At 41.8% G+C, this 27,057-nt stretch overlaps 1 long non-coding RNA gene across 2 annotated transcripts in view; it reads left to right on the forward strand.

The window, feature by feature from the left end:
- Window positions 1-27,057, forward strand: part of LOC146045386 (uncharacterized) — a 481,075-nt gene that overhangs the window by 62,983 nt on the left and 391,035 nt on the right. Inside the window, exons 3-6 of one of the 2 annotated variants that reach the window (XR_014465427.1) lie at window positions 9,534-9,694; window positions 11,643-11,711; window positions 11,818-11,929; window positions 12,022-12,188. This is a non-coding gene — a long non-coding RNA (uncharacterized LOC146045386). Of the gene's footprint in view, window positions 1-9,533; window positions 9,695-11,642; window positions 11,712-11,817; window positions 11,930-12,021; window positions 12,189-27,057 lie in introns of those variants that run through there. The other variant, XR_014465428.1, reaches the window with a different exon arrangement.

The raw sequence follows: 27,057 nt of genomic DNA on the forward strand, positions 1-27,057 counted from the left end.
CAATCACTGTGCGACCTCACTGTGAGCAGGATCACAAAGCTACCTGAGTCTTCTGATGTCTGGAATGGTGCAGGTGGTATGAGCATACTGGCCCACCCCAAAACCATAGTGCAAAAATAAATAAGTTTAAGCCTAAACCTCAAAGGAGTAGACATTAGACATGAAATAGCGAGGGCCTTGCTTTTAGAGCTTGAAATCTGCAAGGAGGAGGAAAGTGGAGACATATTTGGATTTGGCAGGAGGAGCATTGGCCACAAAGGGGACGTAGGCTACAGCAAACAAATTGATTTTGAGATAGGCAAATCATGGAGGTTAGGTGAGGGTCTGGTTGGGTGAGGGTCAGAAGTTGAGACACTGAGCAAGTGATGACTGGTATAGAGAACCAGGAGAGGGCAACATCCAAGGTATCTAAAAGGAGAGCGCCGTCAATACTTTAAAAAGTGGCAAAGAGTATGAGCAGGTGACCTTTCTAAAAATAAATCATTGGTTAGTATAGTGAAGGCAATTCCGATGATTGTAGTGGGAGAAAGCCAGGCTGCAGACAGTTGGATAGAAAGTAGACAGAGAGGAAGTGGGTCAGGCAGTTGTAAGTTGCCCCAGAAATTTGGAAGCAATAGTAGGCAGAGAAATGGGGAAACAGCTGGAGAGAGAGGGGTATGGTCATGAGATGATTCCTCAGAAAGCCTAAGGGGAGAAGCATCAGCCAAAGAGGTGACGGAGCACTTCATAAGGTCCTGTTGGTCACTTATTATTCTTTGGTATATTTATTTAATACAGCACACCCGCTTTACAGACAATACTTCATTCATTCACATTTTTATTAATGTTTACTTATATAATAAAGCCAGCATATTCCATCGTGATGTACAGCTCACATCAGTCCCTGAACCAGTATAGTTGACAATATAGCAAGAGGAGAACATATAAACTCCACACATATCACTACGGCAATCATGTGAATAGATGCAGACCAGGACACAGGCACATACTCTATATACCCTTGTCCAAGTGAAGATTAGCACATAAATCTTATTTCTGGTCTAATCCCAAATCACTGATTCTCTTGGGTATATGAGGCCTATAAAACTGTTGGTTTTTCCAGATCAAGTTATATTATGTGAAGTTGGGAGGAAATAGCAAATTTAACTTGTTTTCATTTTTTATGTTATTTTTTTTTTTTTTTTTTAAGAATGTGCGTAGGTTTGATAAGCTCCAAATTTCTGCAGAAGCGTGAAATGTAATACACATTTACATATGCAAAAATGTTAAAAAAAATATTTGTGTCCCGATTTTCCTAGAAAAGAACAAGTGCATTTCTGTTAGCGGTAGAAAGTGAGTTAATTGGAGGAATTATCTGTGTGTTGAGAGTGAAAAGCTTCTGACAGAAAGTGGACTCAGGGGACACGATGCTAAACTCTATTGATAGACTAATTAAATGAAGCAGTGTCTTTTCTATGTGTGTGTGTTGCCTGCAGAGCCTTAACGACCATCTACCGCTGATTGACAAATGATCTGGTATCTGAAGGATGTAAGCACGTTCCTGACGACTAGTGTTGGATAAAGGGCCCTGAGGATTTAGTTGAACAAGAATAACTGGTGCAATTTATTTATAGCTCAGGTTTCATTAGCAACTTCTTTTTTAAAAATAAACTGCTTGTCCTTTATTTCTGAATATATTGCTGTGTTTGACTAGACCAGGGCTGGCCAAACTGGTCCTCGAGATCTACCAACGGTCCACGTTTTCAAGGTCACCTAGCTGGTGCACAGCTGTAGTCATTACTAACTGTCACATTTTAAAACATTCCTACTATAGATCCACAGGTTTCCTGGAAAACATGCACCGTTGGTAGATCTTGAGGACAGGTTTGGCCACCCCTGGACTAGACGGTTGTGAAAATACAGATGCCTCTAGACCTGAAGTGGACACTTTTTTTCCATCACTTTTTATCTTCAAAAGTAAGTTTCCATTTAACGTTGATGATGCAACGTTGGGTCTTATTCACCATAGTCACACTCAATGCGCATGAATCACGATTTCAGCATACCTTCTTAATAAGAAACAATATCTATGCCAACCATCCTAGTTCGCCTTGGCTAAGAACTGCATCTGGACTCAAACCTCCCAATTTTGCATGGTGTTTACAAGGCCCAATTCATGTACCCTCACTAGTGAGTTGTCCCTTTGTGGTGCTTTCCCTACCAGGCTAAGGTAAAAGCCTCAGAGCAGGATCTGCCACAGTCTAGGGGAGGACCGGCCTTAAAGGTGTAATGATAGGTCATTGTCGACTTCGGATACAATAGTTGTATTGTTGTGCAGGACCTGGTTTGGAGGTCACAGACAAAGTGTACAAGCAAGTAACGCAGGTGAAGTGCGCAATTCTGGGGAACTGCAAATGAAAAGACAAGGACACTAGACTTAAGTTGACTTGACACTCTGCAAAAGACCAGACTACTCTGCAAAAGAACTAAAGGTTGTATGATTAAGTACATACTGGACCGTCAGTGGATACAAAAGAATAACATGACATTGTGCCAAGAATATGGTCTCCAGAATAATAAATATGTAGTTGTATTTTAAAACAACAATACATGGACATGTTTCTGTGAGTGTAAATGAATGAATCTTATAATTGCAAATATATTGTATAATTACTTTGCATTTATAACTACAACAAAAAAGCAAAACAGCCATTTTCAGAGCGATCATATTCATTGTTCTGCTTTTTCTGGCCTTATTTTCGAATGGCCCTGGGCTGAATCACTTGGTGACTTAGATCTTATATCTCTAGTTACTTAGTTGAAGCTAGTAATGTTGGACAATAAGTAGAAAAAGCAGTAAAGGCCACAAGAGACTTGCTACAATAATAACGTACCAGTTGTGGTTATTGCTATATAGCCACTGTGGGATATTGATTAAAGTGGTACAGTCCATTAGGCCAAGTCATTCTTAAATCCATCTATACATGTCTCTTATGGATAAGATAATAAACACTGCGTTGAATGAAAATGAGGGGGATTCTGGCTCTAATGTTTCTGCCTCGGTGGTCTTATCCAGTGTCCTGATCTTCAACTTCATCGCTGTCTGCCCTCTGTGACGGATTCCATGCGCACGTCCTATCAGGACAGACCACCAAAAGATGCCAACGAGCTGATGACAGCTGAGTCCTGTGACCTCTTCTCAACTCCATAGTGATTCCTTTAACGCACACCTGACCCTATCACGTACGTCTATCTTGGTACAACAAGACCACTCACCACGTCTGACCCACTGACTGCAACAACAAACTGTGGAGAGTTCAAAACGGTTTCTCGATAACCTGACAGTACAAGATCTAACTCTTTTCTAGATGATCATTATTTATTTATTTATTTACAGTTTCTTATATAGCGCAGCATATTCCTTTGCGCTTTACAATTAAAAAAAATGGTGGTTGTTTTCAGTAAAGTGTTCTACACAACTGCAGGATGATTGGTGATTTGTAGACTATCTTTCAATTTCCTGCAAAAAGACAAAAGGATCTATCAATTTCCATCCCAAATAAAATCATGATGAAAAAAGATTTAAAAAAAAGACAAAAAAATATATTTAGACATGATCCTGTGTGACCAAAGTCTAATATCTCCTCATATAGTTCTTGGCTTGAGCCCTGCCTGGAGAAAATATATCACTGCTCAGTAATTAGAAAAGGGCTTCTTAGAGTCCAGAGTCAGGGGTGGAATGGCCCAACGGGAAAGTTTGCCTGTGATTCCACAGCACTTTTTCAGAGACCCGGTCCCTGCATGTGCAGGAAGATACATTGCACCTATAGGATCACATGTTCCAATGTTGGGTTGTAAGATCCAGCCCAGATCGCATTGTATATGTGATCCTTAATAAATGGGCCCCTAGGTGTGGCCAGTCTCCAAAGGTATAATTTATAATGTTTAACTCAATTGCACAGTTTGGAACTTGATGCCTAGAGGTGGAGGTGAACAGGAATACAGAGTACCGGTGACAGGTAGAACGCATGCTAGCCTGAAAATACACCGCGTTCCACATTCCTGCCTTTGATTTATACCTGGGTGGCTATAGTATTTCCAGGTGGCCACCCAGCAGTTATACAGAATCCTGCAATGTTTATATGAATGTTACGGGGTGCGCTAATGTGTAGCTTTAGCTGGATACTAGCAGAAGCCCCAGGCCGGTTATATCACGCTGTAAAAGAATTCTGTCTCTGATTATGACAACTTGTTTACTGTAAAACTATTCTGCATTTCGCCGAGCGACAGAAATACACGCGGAGGACTCTTCTTATTGCCAGTTTGCAGACCCCTTTATGAAATTGCAAATTCTAACACCGGACAGTAAGTCAGACAGAATAGCGATCTCATTACACCTGATCCGTGCAGACTAACAGAAAACAGAGAAGTTTAATGATGCTGAATTACAGGCTGCCGGGGAGGCCTTATCCACTGTTATCCTGGGCACAAGTGGCCGATTCACAAAGGCGGTCCCACAAACTCTACAGAAATATTATACTTTCAAATGATGGGACGGGGAAAGGTTCTCTAATAAATGAACCATTGCTTGTCCTCCTCTAGTAATACAGAAGGGATAAAGGCCCTTATTCTGATCGGTGCGGATATTCCCGCATTCTTACGGAGCGGTCCGCACGCCACGGTGTTCTGCCGCGTGCGGCCATCGTCCGTAGAAACGCCCACGGGTCCTCCGCATTCGGACGGACTCACTCTTTAAGAACAGGGCGTGTTTACGGACGACATACAAACCATGCGTGTGCGGGAGAAACACTCCGATTCTGCACGGTATTACAGAGTATTACAGAGTATGCTCGGGAATACCGCATCCGAACGGGAGCCAAGCGGTGCTACCGCACGTAAGCGGAGTATTTACGCCAAACAACCCACTATTATGTATCTTCTGCAATACATCACATGACCCACTTATTCAATTACCTATCCTCATAAAAAACTTCTTATTTGGAATTGGAATCAATTAGATGCCAATATATCCTTACAAGCATGCCTAACACATGCATTGCACACATTAACCCTTACAGCAATTGAAGTGCAATGGTTTCAATTAAAGCACTGACAAGCGTCCTATTAGTGAGTAATGAGTAAAGGAGTCGATTCTATTGGGTTCAGGTGTTAATGCTTGTAGTCATTAGGCGTACGTTCGCCTACCGCATGAACGAGTGGTGTCCGCAAAGCAATAGTACACTTGTGGACACCGCACATTTCTTCCCTTTTTGATCGCGTGCATTCGGAGTGGTATCCGAAAGTACGCCCCCCAACATAAGTGTACTCCCCCGTGTCCGCCCATGTTTCCGCCCCGTTTTGCCCACTTTGAAACTACGCCCATGTGTCATTCCGCATGACGCCCATAATACGCCCATATTTCCCGACTGATTGCGGGGAACAGTTTTGGACGGGATTTGGCCGAACAGGTACGGAGTCAAGGCGTGGCACATGCGCGTTGCGTTCTCCACGCATGCGCAGACGCCGTAAAGACGCGATCCGAAAGTATGCGGTAAAGTACGCGTCAATCAGAATAAGGGCCAAAATGTACTAAGCAGCGGAAATATTATAATATATTACGGGCAAAATACATTTTTTTATTTTATTAAGAGCACAATGTTATTTATTAAATATATAAACAGGGAAATAGTAATGCATTGCTAATTGGTGTTTTAAAAAAAAACAGGACTGCAGCAACATTTATTAGAGCATACAATGCTTACTCTAAAGGCCATATACTTACAAGACAGGGCCCTTTTTCACACAATTTCGATCCATCGAGCCGATAAATCATGTGAAAGTGCCACATCGTATGTGTTTTACCTTCGCATCTGATCCGATGCACACGGAACCACGATGCAGATACGGAAATTGCCATGGCTGCCACAAGAACTAAGGTCATGGGTTTGATTCCCACCATGGCCCTAACTGAGTGGAGTTTGTATATTCTCCCCTTGCTTGCGTGGGTTTCCTGCGGGTGCTCCAGTTTCCTCCCACAATCCAATAATATACTGGTAGGTTAATTGGTTCCCAACAAACCCTAGAATGTCTGTTTGTGTGCGTGTACATGTGGTAGGGAATATAGATTGTAAGCTCCACTGGGGCAGGGACTGATGTGACTGTTCAAATATTCTCTGTAAAGCGCTGCAGAATATGTGTGCACTATACTGGTAGTAATAATAATAATCAACCCAATATTATGCTATAGGAATACAGTAAACCGGCATCTAGAGGTTAATTCATTGCGTAGGCCACAAAACAGCATTGTTATGAAGCTGCCGGGTCTGTACTGTGTACAATCAGACCAACACTGGCTTATTAAATCACCACTGCAATCATGAGTGATGTCAGTCATGCATTTACCAAAGGGGGAGAAAAAAATCAGCTTGGAATTCCTATCCCGATACAGTCCTGGCCGCGGTCACGCCTGCCATCTTACTTGTGTGGTCTAGATTAGGAGAAGGCTACGAAGTTTCTGCATGTCAGAAAACCAATTAACGTGGCGAGGAAGCGGTTCCCTGGCTGAGCGCTTTTTCCTTTCTCAGGTACTGTCGCTTTAATTGCTGCAAAAGTTTCGAAGGAAAAAATAAATAAATAACATAACCTGGGATTTTCCAGGATGGGCTGAAATATTGGCCTGCAACCTTATCCGCTCAGTTTAATTCCCCTCACAAACAACAGGATTCATTTTTACCAAATAAATGTAAGATTTGAGCCGTCAGCTGAAACCAGCCAATGAAATGCAAAATACAAAACAAATGTGCCCCTGATGTTTTTGGCTGTGAGGTGAGGTTATCTGATTCCGGGGCATAAATGTCCGTGTATATCTAACGCTCAGCCCTCTCTGCTCTTCAGTGTAACCAAATCGCCTGTTTGTCTTGGAACGTTGAGCAATGAATTCATCATTTATTTAAACTGCAGCGAATGTCGGTGCCGAGTTCAGTCCAATAACATGCAGACATTCCACGCTCCCCTCAGCTTGTCAATCCACTGGTAGCTGCAGCGGCCGGGGAGCGGAATAGGGAGAGGGGGAAACCCTGGAGCCCACCTCGGAGATTTACAGGCCCCACACATTCCAGAAATAAATAGATATCTGTCTATGATAGGCATTCCCTAATATATATATATATATATATATATATATATATATATATATATATATATATATAAAAGAGGGAAATGAAAAATAAACAGAGTGATTATGTTATTGTGTTGATACCTTTAACTGATTCATGCAAGACCAAATTAAGAATATATATATATATATATATATATATACATTCGAACTGGCAATAAGGCGTCACTCAGGGTTTTCTTCAGTTGCAAAAAAGCGGATAAATCCGCTTTTTTGCAACTGAAGAAAACCCTGAGTGACGCGTTATTGCCAGTTCGAATGTCTATGCAGACCTGAAAAGGTCTTAGGAAGGCACCGGGGTAAGAAAATTGCTTGAGAGCATAATAGCCAGAGTGCCGAAGTCCTGCTTTATATATATATATATATATATATATATATATATATATATATTATATAGCATGTGGATATTCGGTCCACACATGGAAAAAAAGGTTGGCATGCATTAGGTTGACATGATCAAACGGTCGACACAACCAAAAGGTCGACATTAGTTTTGGATGCTTTGTTTGCTCTATCTGTATATCGACTTAGACACAAAAAACCCGAAAACCTAATGTCAACATTTTTCCATGTCGACTTTTTTTTTAATGTTTTGACCTTCTGCCTGTCTACCTAATGATCCACGCATATATATATATATATATATATATATATATATATATAGAACAAAGAACAGTGGTCCTCGGTGTTGCGCTATTAGTATTTGTGAGCTGCAACCCTAAAACGTCTCTCCTGTTAGTGAGAGACACGAAATAGTATAGGCTAAAGGGGGTTGTTTTAGAGTGCGCTCAAATAGTACCACTTAGCATGTGCATACAATCACCATGATTTCACAATCATAATTTCTCGGGAATACAAATCAACTTTTTTCATCAATAAAACGTAGACTTCGTTCCAATAGAAATTCTTTATTAAAAAGCTTTTTAATAAAGAATTTCTATTGGAACGAAGTCTACGTTTTATTGATGAAAAAAGTTGATTTGTATTCCCGAGAAATTATGATTGTGAAATCATGGTGATTGTATGCACATGCTAAGTGGTACTATTTGAGCGCACTCTAAAACAACCCCCTTTAGCCTATATATATATATATATATATATATATATATATATATATATATATATAAAATAGACGAATTCCTGGCACTCGCTACATCCATCGACGACCTGGGTGCCTTGCTGGCCCTGTGTGAGCAGGGTAATGTAGTAGAAGGTAGAAGGCTGGCACTCCAAGGATTTGTATAATAGGTGAAATTCTTTCAAAGAAGATACCGACACAAGGGTATGGTGTCTGACACCATACCCTTGTGTCGGTATCTTCTTTGAAAGAATTTCACCTATTATACAAATCCTTGGAGTGCCAGCCTTCTACCTTCTACTATATATATATATATATATATATATATATATATATATATATATATATATATATATATATATATGGAAGGAAAGGTGGTTTTCCAGAGGGCGCTAGCCAATATTAGACAGAAAGATGCCGGTTTTTACCGTTTATTATAAAAATGAACAAAATCCCTTAACAGGGTATCACAAATGCATAAAAATCATATACATAACAAACAATGATAAAATACTGCTTGGTACAAAAAATGATATCTGACGTTTACAATTTCACATGAAGTGATGTTCAAATCTGTGAAGGATAGCCCCTTAGGGGCTATAGGGCTATCCTTCACAGATTTGAACATCACTTCATGTGAAATTGTAAACGTCAGATATCATTTTTTGTACCAAGCAGTATTTTATCATTGTTTGTTATGTATATGATTTTTATGCATTTGTGATACCCTGTTAAGGGATTTTGTTCATTTTTATAATAAACGGTAAAAACCGGCATCTTTCTGTCTAATATTGGCTAGCGCCCTCTGGAAAACCACCTTTCCTTCCATTCCTATTCTGGGTCTTGTCTAACAGAGGACCCCCCAGAGGTGCTGCTGCCACTTTCTCGAGCGCAGAAAGGGTTCCCCCATTTGCTATATATATATATATATATATATATATATATATATATATATATATATTTATTTGCCAAAAAGTAAATTGTCTGAAACTTATAACCTACAGAAAGTTTTAATATGTTTTATGTCAACTTGTTTGGTACACTTTAGAAATATGTTTATACAGATGTATCAAGCTTCAAATAGTGATAAACAACCAGCCAATCAGCTCCCACCTGTTATTTTTCAACCCAACCTGTGACATGGCAGGTAGGAGCTGATTGGCTGGCTGTTTATCACTCTCCATTTTATCACTTTTGAAGCATGATACATCTATTTTGCTAATATGCAGTGTTTCTGAACAAATTCACAGTTTTTGTCACTTGTTATGAGATATATGACATTGTACTGTCTCCCCTCCGCAGCAGCAGATCAGCGAAGCTTGCAAACAGACTCAGGCTTGGTTGCCTAGCAACGTATAGACAACATGCATCACACTACACGTCACCGGAAGCTCCCGCAGACAAGCCGCTGACGATGCAGCCATGACCGTTGACCGCACGCCTCCTCCCTGTGTATATTTTAGGTAGGACTTATTGTTTTTTCACCGTTGTTTTTGTACACCTTGAACACGGGGTACATTGCCCCGAAATGTCAATTTTTTTATAAAAGTACCTATTTAAAACTCCTGGGAGTGCCGCTGCCTGTACCCGTGCTAGAACCTAATGCAATTGATGCAGAAGGCACCCTGGGGTATAACGCTAGTGAATGTGAGTGCCTGGTTGTCCAAGTATTTATATATATGTTGGTAACTGCTCACCTATAAAAGCACAGTCTGCTGTGAGATTTAGTAGTAGTAGTAGTAGTAGTAGTACGTTTATTTATAAGGCGCCGCAAGGTGTCCGCAGCGCCGTACATAGCAAACAAAAAACAAATGACAAGGTAACGTACAGGGTGTGTTGAAAAATACAATATGAATAGGGGTATAGCTGGTAGAAATAAAATCAGCATCAGTTCAGAAGTAGGTGTCAAAATTGTCGAGGAGACTGAAGATGAAGTAGAGGAAGGGAAGAACAGGACAGGAGGACAGGTGAGGTAAAGAGGTAGGGTGAGTACGTGAGGCAGGAGGACCCTACTCATAAGAGTTAACATACTAAAAATAGGTGGGTGGACGAACGAAAAACAACAGGATAAGTAGGAACGGAGGGGAACGGAGGCAGATAGCATGTCTGGAATCAAGCATTGATGTGATAGCTATGTGTATTGTAGCCATTTTGAGCGATAGTGTTAGGACCTGCAGAAAAGTGGGGTCCCGTGAAGGGGGCTGCAGGCTTAAATGCATTGATCAATTCATGAACCAAATCTCCACCATTTATTATCAGTTAATTTAGTGTGTGCAGAGCCCCTACAATGTCTGTTTAAACAATGTGGTCACAAGCCATAGGGCACCCCAAAACTAGGAAAGGTGAGTGCCGATGTTTAGTGTATATATTATAGCGGCGTGTACTTCAGTTGGGTAGCTTTTTACTCCTAAACTAATATACAGTAGTGCTCCACATCGGAGTTGGTTATTTTTATAAAATGTCCACTAGAAGGGTTTTTCTGGCTTGTAAAATTGCAATGTTTGAGGTTATATCCTTACATTGATGTGATGGTACCTCTTAAACTACATATTATGCACTATGTTCTTTTTGAATGTTATTTGTAATAATAGCTATATCATGCCCATTAGGAGGTCTCAACACAGACCACTTACTATCTCTGTATATGACATATCTCGATGGAATTACCTAATTATGTATATTAACCAGTGGTTGGAACCACACTTTGGCCCTTATTCTGATCGGTGCGGCCGGATCCGAATATGCGGCCAGGACCGTGCCTGCGAAACCCCGCCTTCCATACGGATCGCCAACTCCGTCCGTACGCGGCAAGAAGCTGTCCGAATGGACCGCATGTGTATTTTTCATGGAATACGCCTCCTCCATCTCAGGGAACCTCCCCCATCATTCGATGGTCGCAGACCATCGAATGCAGGACCGAGTGTTCCACCAGCTCCCGCAACCTCAGACCACACGGACATTTTTCCGTGCAAAAGCAGAGATCTGTGCGGGCAGCTGACATCCGGCGATGTCATATGTCCGCCCCCTACACGTGCGTCACGGCCGCATTACCATACGTACGCCCAGCGTTTGCATGGGAACGCCCATGAAACGCGGGGCGTACGCATATGGTAATGAGCCCAAATAGCCCTTCCCGCCCCTCTCCACCCCCTGGTCAGAGTGTTCACATTTCATGCGGGATTTGGCCTTACGCCCCGCTCGCACATGCGCAGAGACGCCTCTGCACATGCGCAGACACAAAACATCGGCGGCACGAACGCACGCGGATATTACCGCACCAACCAGAATAAGGGCCATTATGTGGGCTAATATTATCTTTTTGAGGGTACAGACCACAAAATGTATACGTATTGATGATATTATGCATTAACGTTTAGATACTGAAGTCCCCCTACACTCTCTAATCTGTAGGTACTTGGAAAAAATTACCTCCTGTTCTTCTGCCGAATTTTCTGGTCTTACATTATTTTATCAAAACTGGTATGTGACACTTGTCTATATTACATCATTTGTTTCTTACATCCATAATCCCCCTCCTTGTGAAAGTATGCTCTCCTCCTTATATTAGTATATACTACTTTTTTAGATGCTGTGCTCCTGCACATATCACTAGGATCCATAGAAGATCCCATATTTGTTGCCATACATTGGACACTAATACACGCAATTTGCGCATCCAATGTCTCAACTATAGACTGGTATGTATAATTGCAACAATCTTTTACATTCCAAGGCGGCCAATGTATAGTAGCTAATATGATCTCCTCCATTTTCTGTTCTCACCACCTAGAAATTGTTACCCCTGAGGAAGTCACTTGTTGACGAAACGCGTTGGGTGTTTTCTGTATTGTAAAACCAACAAGGGCGATACTTCGGTCTCACGAAATCGACAAAACACAAAAATGTTTTAAAGCATTGTTTTTATATGTGATTTTGTATTAAATTGTCTAAACTGTACTATGAGTCTGTAATGATTACAGCTATTTTTGGTGGTGCTGATATATAATAGTGGCACACTCTATTTCCATTCTATCCATATATATATATATATATATATATATATATATATATATATATATATAAAGTCTCAGATCCCTAATCCCACAAGAAAGAGAATCAGCACGGCACTGCAGCATAAGTTCAATCTGGTTTAATCACCTCTACAAGCTATATATATATATTGAATCGATAGGGGTGCACAACAAGGGTCATCCTGATCAGATGGCCAAATAATAATTCCAAGGTGGTTAATAAAAAGCGGGGGCACTCACCATTGCAGCGAAAAGTAAGTCACTTTTATTCAGTGGTCATAGTTAAGTCGACGTTTCGACCCGAATAGGGCCTTTGTCAAGCGAGCAAATATATCCATAGGTACACATAGGTACACTTCCTTCTGTTGTACCTATGGATATATTTGCTTGTCTTGACAAAGGCCCTATTCGGGTCGAAACGTCGACTTAACTATGACCACTGAATAAAATTACTGATTTTTGCTGCAATGGTGAGTGCCCCCGCTTTTTTTTTTATTAAGCACCTTGGAATTATATATATATATATATATATATATATATAAATAAATAAAAATAAATAAAGAACTTTTATTCTTCAAAACCAGACTGTGAGAGTGCCGCCTTCATCCCTCTTGTTTATATATATAAATATATATATATATATATATATATATATGATAAGTTCAGTCTGGTACTCTGCTACATCGATCAAGGATGCCTCCTGGCATGTAGGTATAAGGAGGCTGTAGAACAAACAGTGGCACTCCACGGATTTGGCAAACTTTGTTTAATAAAGTGACTTTAATTTTATTAAACACAGTTTGCCAAATCCGTGGAGTGCCACTTATCAGTATCTGGCAGTAGCTGAAGACAGCAACATTTCAAGTTACCACAGTCTGCCCTGACGGGCCGTTTCGGTAGTCCTCTACCTGATGCCCTTTGAAAGATGTATCAATCTCTCATTCCTTTTTCCCCCAAAAAATGTCACAGTGTAATGTGGCCCAGGATAGGTGAAATTAGGGAGATTGCTAGACTAATGAGGGAGAGAGGGAGATTGCTACTGTTTCAGGGAGTCTCCTGCAGAATGCAGGAGCGGAAGTAACTATGCATTACAGTAAGATGATCACTGGTGTTCCCGGGATAAATAATACATAAATTGTACTTAGTGAGATCCAGATAATGTTATGATTGGCTAATAATAGTAAACAACAAAAAAAAAATGGGTCATTACAGAAAACAAAAAGGTCAAACAACATAATATAATATACAGTAGATATAAATATAAGAAAGCAGATGTGGACAATAATTTAATTGTCAGTTTTCTTTTTACTTGTTTTTTGTTATTTTAGTTTTTCAAACACAGCTTGTAACATGACAGTTAGGAGCTGATTGACTGGTACTTTATCACTCTTTATCACTCTCCACTTTATCTCTTGTTAAGGCTTAATACATAACCTTTTGTCACATCACTTTATTGGTTTTTGTTTTAGCTTATTTGATGTTTTTATGTATTGCATTTTATCTCTTTCGTTTAACTCTCATTTATTTCATTTATTTTTCCTTCCATTTTTTTGAAATGTTACATATGTTTCAGTTACATATATTTATATATCGTTTACCTCTACTTGCGCCAGTTTCTTATATTTCAAAAAGGCAGCAATGGGTACATACTGTACATTTCATTGTATGGCAAACCTCAGCGCGCTGGTTATAGTAAACCATAAACACATGCATCAGATTCAAGAACTTAAATGAGTTCCGGCGGTCAGGTCCTGCTGGGACTTGCAGTGGTACTATGGCTAGAGGGGTGACCTATACAGACTGAGAGTTGTACATGCAGCGGGTAACATTCCAGAGGTTGTGTCTCTGACGCTGTGCAGCGGGGACTGTTCCCAGTCTATGGCCCTTATTCAGATCGGTGCGGATATTCCCGCATTCTTACGGAGCGGTCCGCACGCCACGGTGTTTTGCCGCATGCGGCCATCGTCCGTAGAAACGCCCACGTGTACTCCGCATTCGGACGGACTCACTCGTTAAGAACAGGGCGTGTTTACGGACGACATACAAAGCATGCGTGTGCGGGAGAAACACTCCGATTCGGCACGGTATCACAGAGTATTACAGAGTATGCTCGGGAATACCGCATCCGAACGGGAGCCAAGCGGTGCTACCGCACGTAAGCGGAGTATTTACGCCAAAAAACCCACTATGAACTATCTTCTGCAAAACATCACATGACCCACTTATTCAATTACCTAGCCTCATAAAAAACAGCTTATTTGGAATTGGAATCAATTAGATTCCAATATATCCTTACAAGCATGCCTAACACATGCATAGCCCACATTAACCCTTACAGCAATGTAAGTGCAATGGTTTCAATTAAAGCACTGACAAGCGTCCTATTAGTGAGTAATGAGTAAAGGAGTAGATTGTATTGGGTTCAGGTGTTAATGGTTGTAGTCATTAGGCGTACGTTCGCCTACCGCATGAACGAGTGGTGTCCGCAAAGCAATAGTACACTTGTGGACACCGCACATTTCAGCCCTTTTTGCTCGCGTGCATTCGGAGTGGTTTCCGAATGTACGCCCCCCAACATAAGTGTACTCCCCCGTGTCCGCCCATGTTTCCGCCCCGTTTTGCCCACTTTGAAACTACGCCCATGTGTCATTCCGCATGACGCCCATAATACGCCCCTATTTCCCGACTGATTGCGGTGACCAGTTTTGGACGGTCTTTGTCCGAACTGGTACCGAGTCAAGGCGTGGCACATGCGCGTAGCGTTCTACACGCATGCGCAGACGCCGTAAAGACGCAATCCGTAAGAACGCGGTAAAGTCCGCATCAATCAGAATAAGGGCCTATGTTATCTTTAGACATGACGGAGTTCTGCTTACACTGCCTCACTCCATTCACTCTATGAAACAATGCACACTGGGTCCAGAATTCCGCTGCTGTGTTTATCCAGAAAAGAGAGAATAGTAAACAGACAGAAGAGCCTGTTAATATTGACAGGAATCCTGTTATGTGGCCACAGGCTTAGTAATGGCTCTTGTACAGTACATTGTTTTACATTAGAATAAATATAAGCAACAGATTACAGTATGTTGGTTATTCTGGTTCATTCGCTCGTATGCGAATTCTCATCCTTGCAAATGAACCAGATCCCGCCTTGGGAATGGTGGGACGCCGTCCCACCATTCGCAAGGCTCGTTACATTGCACTTTCTATGAATGGATGTTTTACATAAACATTCATTTGCACGTCAGTGGGAACCTACCACATCTTTCGATGGTCACAGACCATCGAAAGATGTGGAAGGTGCAGGCATATGTAAGGTTGCTGTGAGCAACCTTACATATGCGTGTACGCTTGGGGGGGAAGTGGGCGGGCAGCTGACATCAGTGATGTCAGCTGCCCGCCCCCCGCATGTCCATCATGGACTCATTAGTAAGAGTACGCTCAAATGCTAATGGGCAGCCCCCCTGCCAATCATTCGCAAGGTTGCAAGCGCATGCACATGCGCAGAAATGCGCATGCGTAAACACAAAACATTGGTCGTGTGCAAACGCACGTGGCCGGCTGAACAGACCTGAATAAGGTCCAATTACACAATGTTAGCACCAGCTTAGCTTGTAATGCACAAATTACACAGCCCCATTATATTACCATTGATACCATTATATTACTGGTTGCATCATGGTCAGAGCTGCCATCAAAAATGATCCATAGCACTATATATTTGCTGCTGATTGCAGGGAGCATCGATAGAGTATGTTGGCATGTGTAGAATCTACCGATAAATTCTTTGCTGCGTCAACATCGGCATTGCGTATAAATCTGAATCAGGCTCTGGGGCTTTGGAAGTAGGCTTAATACTTGTGTCACATTTAGTATGAAGTGACAGCCCACATACAATGGATGAGACCTTTTCGTGTGTCCAAACATTTTTTTATCCTATCATAGAACATCAAAGGTACTTTAGGAGTGTGGGCGGTTCCATGTGGTGTCATAACACCAGGCGGTGGTAACACAATGCTCCTCTAGGAATGTTTGAGTCAACCAGGTATCTTTAAGGTTACCTTATGGTAAATCTGCTTCTGGTTGTCCCTCTGGGATTCACCTGCTTCCATCCCAACAGTTGCCTAAATATTTTTCTGTCAATGAGGAGCCGCTGGTTTATGTGTGTGGCCCCTAGATAATGTGCTGTGCTAAGATATTTTCATGCATGTTTTTTTACCGTTATGGGGGAGTGCAGGGGTATCCTATTAGCTGTGATAAAATGATCTGAGATCATGGGTAAAGTAATCACACCGTTTTCCAGAAAAAAAAAACCCTTATCACGGGTATAGATGCTCCTGATTTTTGACCTATCCTATTAGATATTGTGAAAACAGTTGACCTGTTCTAACTAGTGAAAAGTGCAGGTGACAATAGTGAAACCAGACTGTACCACCCCAAAATAGCAAAGTAACATAGGATAACAGTATAGAAGTATATACGAGGGCAGGGTAATATACTCTGGGGACTTAAAATTTGTTAAATGGCTGCAATAATCATTTCAAAAACTGTAAAAAACATAAAAAGCTAGGCTTTTGTGTAAAATAAATAATAAACGTGAGTCAATTAAAGGCACTTTCAAAAACCTTGCAAAAAAACAAATTATTCCCACCTGCCTAAAATCATTTGTCCCACTCATAGAGCGCCTTTGCCTTTCTTTAATGCAAAACTGACATCTCCTTACTGGCTAATTAAAAATAATTAAACACTTCAAATCGCTCTGTGTGCATATTCTGAAGATCAGAAGGGGGGCCTCAGGGGAGAGGACCAGTATGGTTGGAAGTTCCTCGCTCCCACACAGTCCTAAGTGCTTCTGTGTGCATGTTCTGAAGATCAGAAGGGGGGCCTCAGGGGTGAGAACCAGTAGGGTTGGGTTTTGTCGACTCCAGGGCTCATTGCCCCCACAAACCTAATGCATGGGTGTACAGACAGTGTGCCCCAATACAGTGGGTGCTTAGATAAAGCTACAGGCCTTTCAGGTATTATACCCATTTACTATATGTCTGGGTCAAGGAAGATGAAACAGCATGTTTCCTTTAGGTTCCTGAGGTGTGCTTTATTCATTCTTAGTAAAAATAATAATACATTCCCTGGAACGAGCATCGGATCACGAGAGTTGCGATGATAGAAGCCAGGTCTACATACGTACCCTGAAGCTTACTGAAACTGACTGTCGTAACCGGTCAACTGGATCCACAAAGTCTCTGTCCAGCGATGCAGGCCCTGGGTCATACCAGTAAAATAGACCAGGTCTCCATACCCCGAAAACCACTATATGTCAATCATGCAGCAGCAAAGAGAGAGATGCAAGCAACAATGCACGCCCTGTTATGCACATGGTACTTGCACACTCGTAGACTCCAAACCACTGAATTTCTAAGTAAATCAGCAGGTTTACGTACCAAGCGGAATCAACCCTAATGTTCTCAGCTTACCGCTGGTGAGGACCTGAGTCAGGAAAAGAGAGAGAGATGGAGGCAGAACTCCGAATGCTAATTAGCTTAGTGCCCATAACAAAGCAGCGAGAGCAGCAGTATCCGGATTAATGCAATAAACCGCCACTAGACTTCTCCCTCCCCAACATCACTGGCTCCGTCACAAAAATGCAGTAAAACAGGAACCAGCTTTGTACACTGAGCAGTGCACAGGATCAGCGCCTTATAATGGAGTTTGACAATTGTGACCTGCGATGGTCTGATATCGGCCCGGGGTCACGGCAGGTTCCCATTCACTGGGGAACGTCCAAAATTCAGGGATTAGGTTCTGCTCTGTGCGATTAAGTCTCAGAGCTGTAACAGTGGCACATGGGATAATGTGTTTCTGAGTTGACTTTGGCAACATTTCCTCAATGAGTAAACTCTCTCCGAGAGTCATTTCTTGTGCTTTCCTAATGTAATAAGGCAACTAAAATAGAAATCAGGATTATTTTAGCATCCTGCTGTTCCCGTAGCCATGATCAAAGCTCAGTTTAGAGTTCATTTGGACGAAGATCAATACAAACAAAACTCCGTCCGGATCCAAGATGACCACACTTAAACTGCCTAGAAAATGTCTTGTTTGCTTAAGTTTGTTTTCCAGCTTAAATCTACGTGTAAATAGAGGGAACTTGCAAAGGATCATACTTCATCCTGCTGCAGGATAGCAGATTGCGCTGACCTCAGAGTATAGTATACCGATAATACTGGAGGCACAGGTGGCCCAGGTCACAGATGGATTGGCTGCGGCAGTTACCCTAATAAAATATAGGTGTGCTCTATAGTGCAATTACGTCAGGGTGACTGTTATGGAAACAGAAAAAGGAATGTGGTTGCATACAGTTAATAATGATCTGTATGTTCCCTATATACTGCACATACTTTTTGTACTGCCTTCTGATCGCATCGCATGCAAAACGCATGCAATGCGATCCAGCCCATAAGGGGTGCAATCATTGCACCGTGTATGGGAACCTTTATATTGCACCGTGTATGGGCACTGTTATATATTGGAACCAAACTATTGTACTTCGTTTGTCTATGTATTTATAGTGTCATCGCAATTATGTCTCCGGTTTAGTGGATTCATTGCAGTGCGGAAGTTACGAGTGGTTCGCCCAGGTGCAAAACTACATTTTTGGGCCCTCCTATTCCACTCCAACCCAAGTTCACAATATGCCACACAGCAGTGGGTGGCAGAAGTGGGCCCCTTAGTCTTCAGGGGCCCCGGTGCAATGCACCTGCTGCACCAATGGTAGTTCCGCCTCTGATTCATTGTAATCTGATCATGTAACTGTTTTTTAATTATGTCTGTGTTTTTATACTTCACCAATTTTTTTGCTTTATAATGTTTAGTTACACATTATTTAGACTTGTAGATTGTGCAGATCGATCTCTCCCCTGTTCTGAGAGGGTAGATGTCAGGAGACAGCTGTGAAGCCGTTGGCTGGTTGTGGTGCATTGCCGGTGATGTCACATGTCTGTCCAGGAGTGAGTGAGAGGACATAGCTGCACACTCCTTACACAGGTGATTTTGTTAATGAGCATAAGAGGAGTCTTGTGGGTATATTTATACATTGGTAAGCACAATGTTGGGCTATCCCTGAGGATGAGCACGCAGCTCAAACAATTGTTAGATTGTACCATCTTTCTTGTACCATCTTAGTACTATATCTAATACATAAATATCTATATAAAATATTATTTCAAGAATGAGTACAAAATCAATATAAGAAAAAAATCTAATACTTATAATGAGACAGAATAATTGAAAGATATATATATATATATATATACAGTATATACATATCTATAAAATCTCTAGTGCGCAACTTTCATCGATGTTAGCCTGCAAGATTCACAAAAACTGAGTTACAAAAAATACATAAAAAATATAAGACTCAACATATAAAAATAAATAAACATATTATATTCATAAAAAATATGTATGTATTAAAAAATACATATATATACATAATGTATAAACCATAAAAACTACTTAGGTAATAAAAAAAGAGTAAATAAACCTAAAGAGATAGCACAGGTCGATATGAATAAAGAACAAGAGACCACCTACTACATCAGGATCATAACGTCGGTACCCCCTCTTGCTCCATTTGGTGGAGCTATGAACCCAACAACACCAATGGGGTAGAGGGCACTACGGACATGGATCATTAATGCAGAAAGGGAGTGATCTCAAAGCTTTCATTCATACATGCGGGGCTCAAAGACACTAACGTATAAATCCAAAATGTCTCTCTTTTACTTAGTTTATTCAATACCCCCCCCCCCCCATTACCTAAAACAACATGTTCAAAAGCTTTCAAATAAAAAAATTTGAGATCTTATTGGCTGCATTGAAAAAAAATGTCTAGGGACACTATGGTGAGACACATTATTTTTAATATTCTTTCTATGTTCCAAGAATACGTATTTTCAAAGGGCGTTTAGATTTACCGACATATAGGTTACCACTTTATGTCTCTTTTTATATGTAAATTTTTCACATATTGTTTCACAATTCTTTTTCTTACTTTTGACACCCTTTTCCACTATTAGTTGCTTATACATACCCTACATTCTATGACACTTTACACTCTACTACACTTCACAGCTATATTTTATTTATGTGATGCCCTGGGGTGGTTTTGCTGGACTGGTTTGGGGGTGCCCTGCACCCCAAGCATGAACCCCTTAGTGCTAGGGACCTGCTCTAAAGAGGTGACCTTAACGTTGGTGGGGAGGTACATTTCTTTGGCCAAATGTATGCTAACAACCTCATAAATGAATTTTAAAAGGAATACATGTTAGCCGTAATGAGTGCATAGTGCACCTGCAAACCCCCTCTCTCTTGCATATAGCTAAAAATCTCAGCAAGGTAGAACCTCTCATTACGGGGTGTGCAGTCTAGGGCCCCCCTCTTCACATATAGGTTACCACACCTGCTATCCAATAAATATATCATATTATTGGTAGTGCAGTTGATTTGACTTTTAATTTCAAAAGACCTACTATTGTCACTATTCCAAACTTTTTGCCTATCCTTATTGGCATACTGACAGAAATTACATTTATTACAAAAAATTACAAAACTCAAAAAAGCCTTTTGATTTATTTAACCATCCTGTATTTTCCTCTATTCTGAGATTGCTGGGGATTGATCCTGTGAGGAAACGCGTTGGCGTGGCCTCATCTATTCAGACGCAGTGGCGTTCATCTGTGGTCCGAACTTTCTACCGGAGTATCCCATCCGGCAGCCGCCTGTGTGTCGGATGCTGCTCGATCGCTGTGGCTGACTGAGCGGTGATCGTGTTACCATCTCACACTTGTGCTGTATCGCTCAATCTTTGCTAATGGCAAGCTGTTATCCCTAATCCCTATGTACGTGTGCAGATTTATTTAGTAAAATTATTTTACATATATATGCTTATATACCTGGTTACCTGTTTATCCGGGCTGCCATGCCCAATACACTTTGTTTGAAACGATGACTGGTGTCCGTGTGCCTCTTTCTATGGAGGTCTGCATTTAAATCTATGAGAGCACCGGATCAAGCTGTCTGGGAGTGCCGGCATACAAAGAGTATATATATATATATATATATATATATATATATATATATAAACAGTAGAGTTAGATTGAGGGACCTGGGGGGACCCCCAAAGAAACAGGCGGCACTCGATCAGCTGGATGGGTAGAATCCAAATTTTATGTGCAAAAATTTCAAAAGAATACAAGCATGTCTGCCCAGACATGCTTGTATTCTTTTGAAAACTTTGCACATAAAATTTGGATTCTACCCATCCAGCTGATCGAGTGCCGCCTGTTTCTTTGGGGGTCCCCCCAGGTCCCTCAATCTAACTCTACTGTTTGTATACCCATTTGAGGAAGGCACCGTGGCATATACCTCAGTGAAGAGAGTGCCAGTCAACCCTATTGATTATATATATATATATATATATACATATACACACACAGATTATATTATATCCCGGCTCCCCTTGCTCCACAGCACTTAAAAATTAAAAGTAAGTAGCTGCCAGCTGGGCATATTTTGTTTCATATATATATATCTATATATATATAGATATATATATATACTTGGGTTGTTCAGACCGGCACTCTCCCCAATTAGTAGAATCCACGTAGGTGCCTTCTGGTAACATACGCAGCATCCAATACAAACAGGCAGCGGCACTCCACTGGTTGCACTGTTAACCTTGAAAACGGGGAGAACTTACCCCGAAATGTCGGTATTAAGCTTTTTGCACCTTTCATTCGTGGAGTGCCGCTGCCTGTTTGTATTGGATGATATATATATATATATATATATATATATATATATGTATATATATATATATATATATTATATACACACACACAAACGGTCTTCTTATGGAAACGGGTGCTCCATTAAAATGAGGTGTATACAAGGGGTATTTGGTGTGGTACACTACACTCAAGGACCCCCCACCTAAACTACGGTACTTCTTTACTTTCACGGCGCCAGCATGGCGCCGCGCGTACTTCCGGGTTACGCTCGCCACTAACTAAGTAAAATAAACAAAGTTAACGCCATGCCAACATGGATAGTTCATACCTCCACTATCCATGTTGGCATGGAGTTGATTTTAATTAGCATGGCGAGCGTAGCGAGTCACCGAGCCCGCAGCGTGGGCGAGCGAAGCGAGCCCCGCAAGGGGACTCTGACGCGCGGCGCCATGCTGGCGCCGTGAAAGTACAGAAGTACCAACTACCCCCCTTCCCGGTGGGTGGCCACACTCCCTTTTCCGGAGCCCAGCCATCAAATATTTACTGGAGATGTTAAGTGGGTCCTCTGCTGAAATAATTGCCCACCCCCGGTATACCCCATTCCAGTCTAGATTCTCTAATTATTAAACACACTAAGAAACATCAAGATAAATTATGTTAGAATCCAAATAAACTACCAGGATGTGTCAGGAGTGTGTTTGGAAACTGGAGCACCTGTTGAAAACGCAGGTAAATGTAGGAAGGACGTACAAACTCCAAACAGATTGTGCAATAGCTGGGATTTTAATGGCCCTAGTATGCTACTGTGCTGCCTTCCCAGTTTTGCAATTTTTCTTTCTTTCCAATAGTAAAATGTAACATTATTTTTATACTTAGATTTACTAGCTGAAGTTGCCAGGTTTATAAAGTCATTTCATTAAGTGTTCAATGAGATGGATGTAACTGTCAACATTTTAATAACAATTAGCAGCTTAGCAGCTCTTCCAACACACCCATGAGGTGGCTGCCGTGTGTCGTTTTTTTTTTGGGGTGTCGCCAGTAGCCCTAATCCCCAGTTTCCCTTCTGCTCAGTTCTATAATATACGACATCACTTGGGATTTGATGTGGAGCTGCATTTAATAACTGCCGGATTACCGCCGTTTGTTTTGTCTAAACTGTTCATGTTGTTTTCTTTTCCGGTTTTCTGGGAGTGGTGTAGGCCCAGTTTCTCGATTGTAGCTAGTAGAAGCTGGATCAATTTTCCTTTGCTTATTACTTCCATACTCTTCTTGGCGTCTTCTTTTCTCAATTTTTGGAAAAGGTGTGAACTTTCCATCCTCCAGGCACTGTATGAGATGTGGCCTCATTAATGGACGATTGTACCTGCGGATGGGCATGTCGCCGGTGAAGAGGAACTCTACAACATTCGCTATAGAAAATACTCCACAGTCATTTGAGTATCGGTCCTGTTGCTCCACATTCAGGACTCTAATTTTTTTCAGAGTGTTCTTTGGAATAACAGCCCCATAGAGGTCTTGCAGTTGTCTTCTGCCAGAGCGGGTACACCGCCATCTACTACTGTCGGCAATTTCTATCTTTCCATTCTGAAAAAGAGACACAAAGCAGTGTCTGTCATCTCTATCTGGGTGTATCTGTATTGAAGGCCCAGAGACGGCGTTAAAGGAGCCATAAATGCCCTTCAGAAAAGATTGCAATCCTTGTCCATGAAATTGGTGGCGCAGTATATGCACAGCAGCCTCAATAACCATCGTTCCCAGTCCTTTGCCTTGCAGGACCCTTTTTTTTTCGTGCTGTGTGAGCAAAAAATATGGCATCCACATCCTTTAATGTTTGGGAAACAACTTGAATTTGAAGTAATGAGAAAATGCTTATCTAGAGCTACACAGATGTGCAGCTACCACTCAGCTAACTCTCATCCAATAACTGAGTTGTTGGGCCCCAAGCAGGGCCTATTCACTCACAGCTAAAAGGCAGTTTGTGACATCACAAAGGCTGTTTGTGACATCATCAGCCTCACTCTGCCTTCTTTCAAACCCCACTGCATGTAATGATTCATGTGCTTTATCATAAAGTTTATTTGCCAGGGATAGATTGGCTATAAGATTATTGCCTTCACTCACCACAAGGCAGGTATAGTCACTAGTTATTCTGAGAGAAATTGGGAAGGGGGGCTGAGACATATAAACAGGAGCCATGAACGATAAATAGGATGTGAGAGGGGAAGGGAGTGAAAGGTGAAAGGAGACATTTAGAGAAAAGGGAGATAAAAGAAGAAAGAAGGGTGAGAAAAATATTGATCGGTGGAATTCACCTTGCAGTCCTCCAGCTGCTGGAGAATTGCACATGCCAGCGTGTTCTGCCATAGTTTTGCTATTAGTGCATGTAATTGGATTTACCGACAGTTGGTAAATGGGCAACAGCAAATGTTTATTCTAATTGCAGGTTTAATGATTATTCTTTCTAACGGCCATTTCATCTAAACTATTAGAAGTGATAATGGGGGTTGGGATCATTTGGTCTATTGCATTATGGTCGAAAGTCATTAGGTCGAATCCATTAGGTCGACATGCTAAAAGGTCGACATGACTCTAGGTCGACATGGGAAAAGGTCGACATGATTCTAGGTCGAAAGGTCATTAGTTCGACAGGTCATTAGTTCGACAAGGTCATTAGTTCGACATTGTCTATGTCGTCATTCACAAGGTCGACATGGGGTTTTTCACTGGTTTTTTACCTGAATGTCAACACAGTCGACATGGACACAGTTTAAAGTGCACTGCATCCCCTCGCATCGCTCGCTGCGCTCGCAATGCGTCGGGCACGGTGCCTCGCTACGCTCGGCACACTATTTTATTCTCCCACCACGCCCTAGTGGATGGTAGGGCATGAAATACCGCCTGTCGGCACATGTTGGCTCAAAAAACAGTGAAAAACTCCATGTCGACCTTGTGAATGTCGACATAGACAATGTCGAACTAATGACCTTGTCGAACTAATGACCTGTCGAACTAATGACCTTTCGAACTAGAATGATGTCGACCTTTTCCCATGTCGACCTAGAGTCATGTCGACCTTTTAGCATGTCGACCTAATGGATTCGACCTAATGACTGTCGACCATAATGCAGTAGACCAAATGACCGCATCCCTGATAATGGAGACACAAAAGTATAACAGCACATATTTTAAACAGTTTTATTGTCGCACCTTTATTCACTGTATGTGGCACGTTTCATCCAATTAATAGCTAGTCTCAATAATATTTTTAATTGATTTAAATAAAAGTAATATTTTATTGTGGCTACACATCAATATGTGGAATAACATCTAGCGTTGGTTACATGAGTGCCCTTATAGGAATACTTTCACCACCCTTTTGTTCAGGAATATAGTCATACAAGTTCTTTGATTTATGCCTAAGAAACATTAAAAAAAAGTATGACATCTATTTCCATTACCAGAAGCTGAAAACCAAAAGACTATAATACTCTTTTGATGCTGCGTGTAAATTGGAGGTACCAGCTGCAGTCGATTAAAAAAGTAAAGACGTTTATTTAATGGAATCACTAGTATAGACAAATCAATTATAGACCTCTTATCACTGTTTATAATTTTACCTGTACCTATATCATTAAATCCGATACCGTTGATAGTCAATGCTTTTGAACCATGTGGAGATGAAAGGAGCTGAAAAGTAAAGAGTACAGGTACCTACTGTTTGCTTTACAGCAGCAGCATCCCTGGTGAAGGATATATCCCAGATTAGGGAAACAGTGATTTGTGCCACCTAGTCCACTGCCAAGCCCAATGGCAGTTCCGTAACAGGGCAGCAGTGCGGCCTGGGCCAGCTCAGTACCGTTGGCATCATGACATCACATCAAGAGGGTGGGGCTGCTGACTGTGGGAAGTTGAGCTGTATGCAGAGCACCCTAATAATATTCCAGGCAGCTCCACAGGTCGCATGTTACCTCTGCAGAGTGTCCTTTGGATGCACCAGACAGCTTTGCAGTAGCACTACTGACCACAGACAAATTCCATGGGGCAGCAGCGGTATAGTATAAGGTAATCTGCTACTTGTGTAGTTTCACGGCGGCAGCATACGCTACATTTCAAGCTACATTATTAGCGTAGCCCAACGGCTGCCTTACTTGTGTAGTTTCATGGTGGCAGCCTAAGCTACGTTATCAGCGTAGCCCAATGGCTGCCTAGCGTAGTCAGCGTAGTGCCCCATGAGACAGCTACTCACCGTACTGTTGCCGGTAACTGCATCTCTTTCCCAGCATCCCTGGCAAGCCTAGTGAGAGCCTCTCACACAGCGCCGGCGCCCACATGATCCCCTCTCCGGCAGAGAGGGGATCATGTGGGCGCTGGCGGAGAGGCGTTCCATCTGTCTGAGGCACAGGAGCGTCTGAGACGCAGAAGCGTCTGAGTAACTATTGCGGCAGGGTACAGCAACCCTGCCGACAGCATTAGCGGTTCGGTAGAGCGTGCATCTCCTGCACAAAGAGGGAGCGCGGACGGAAGTGCGTCTCATGCACAATAAAGGAGGCATTTGCCAGTGCTGCATGTTACATACTGGCAAATGCCTCCATTCGAAACCCACACTATCCACGCCAGCCCGAAGCGTGGCGATTGCAGCGTTACGCGTACTCCCGACCTTTTCATACCCCATGGGTGCTCCATTAAAATGAGGTGTATACAAGGGGTATTTGGTGTGGTATACTACACTCAAAGGCCCCCCCCCCCCTAACCTATGCCCCCCCCCCCCTTCCCGGTGGGTGGCCACACTCCCTTTTCCGGAGCCCGGCCTCTTAAATATTTACTCAAATATTACTTATAGATGTTAAGTGGGTCCTCTGCTGAAATAATTGCCCACCCCCGGTGTACCCCATTGCAGTCTAGATTCTCTAATTATTAAACACACTAAGATGCATTAAGATAAATTATGTTAGAATCCAAATAATCTACCAGGATGTGTCAGGAGTGTGTTTGGAAACTGGAGCACCT

This window comes from Crinia signifera, chromosome 11 (assembly GCF_055691185.1).
Source record: "Crinia signifera chromosome 11, ASM5569118v1, whole genome shotgun sequence".
In the NCBI taxonomy this organism is placed as follows: Eukaryota; Metazoa; Chordata; class Amphibia; order Anura; family Myobatrachidae; genus Crinia; species Crinia signifera.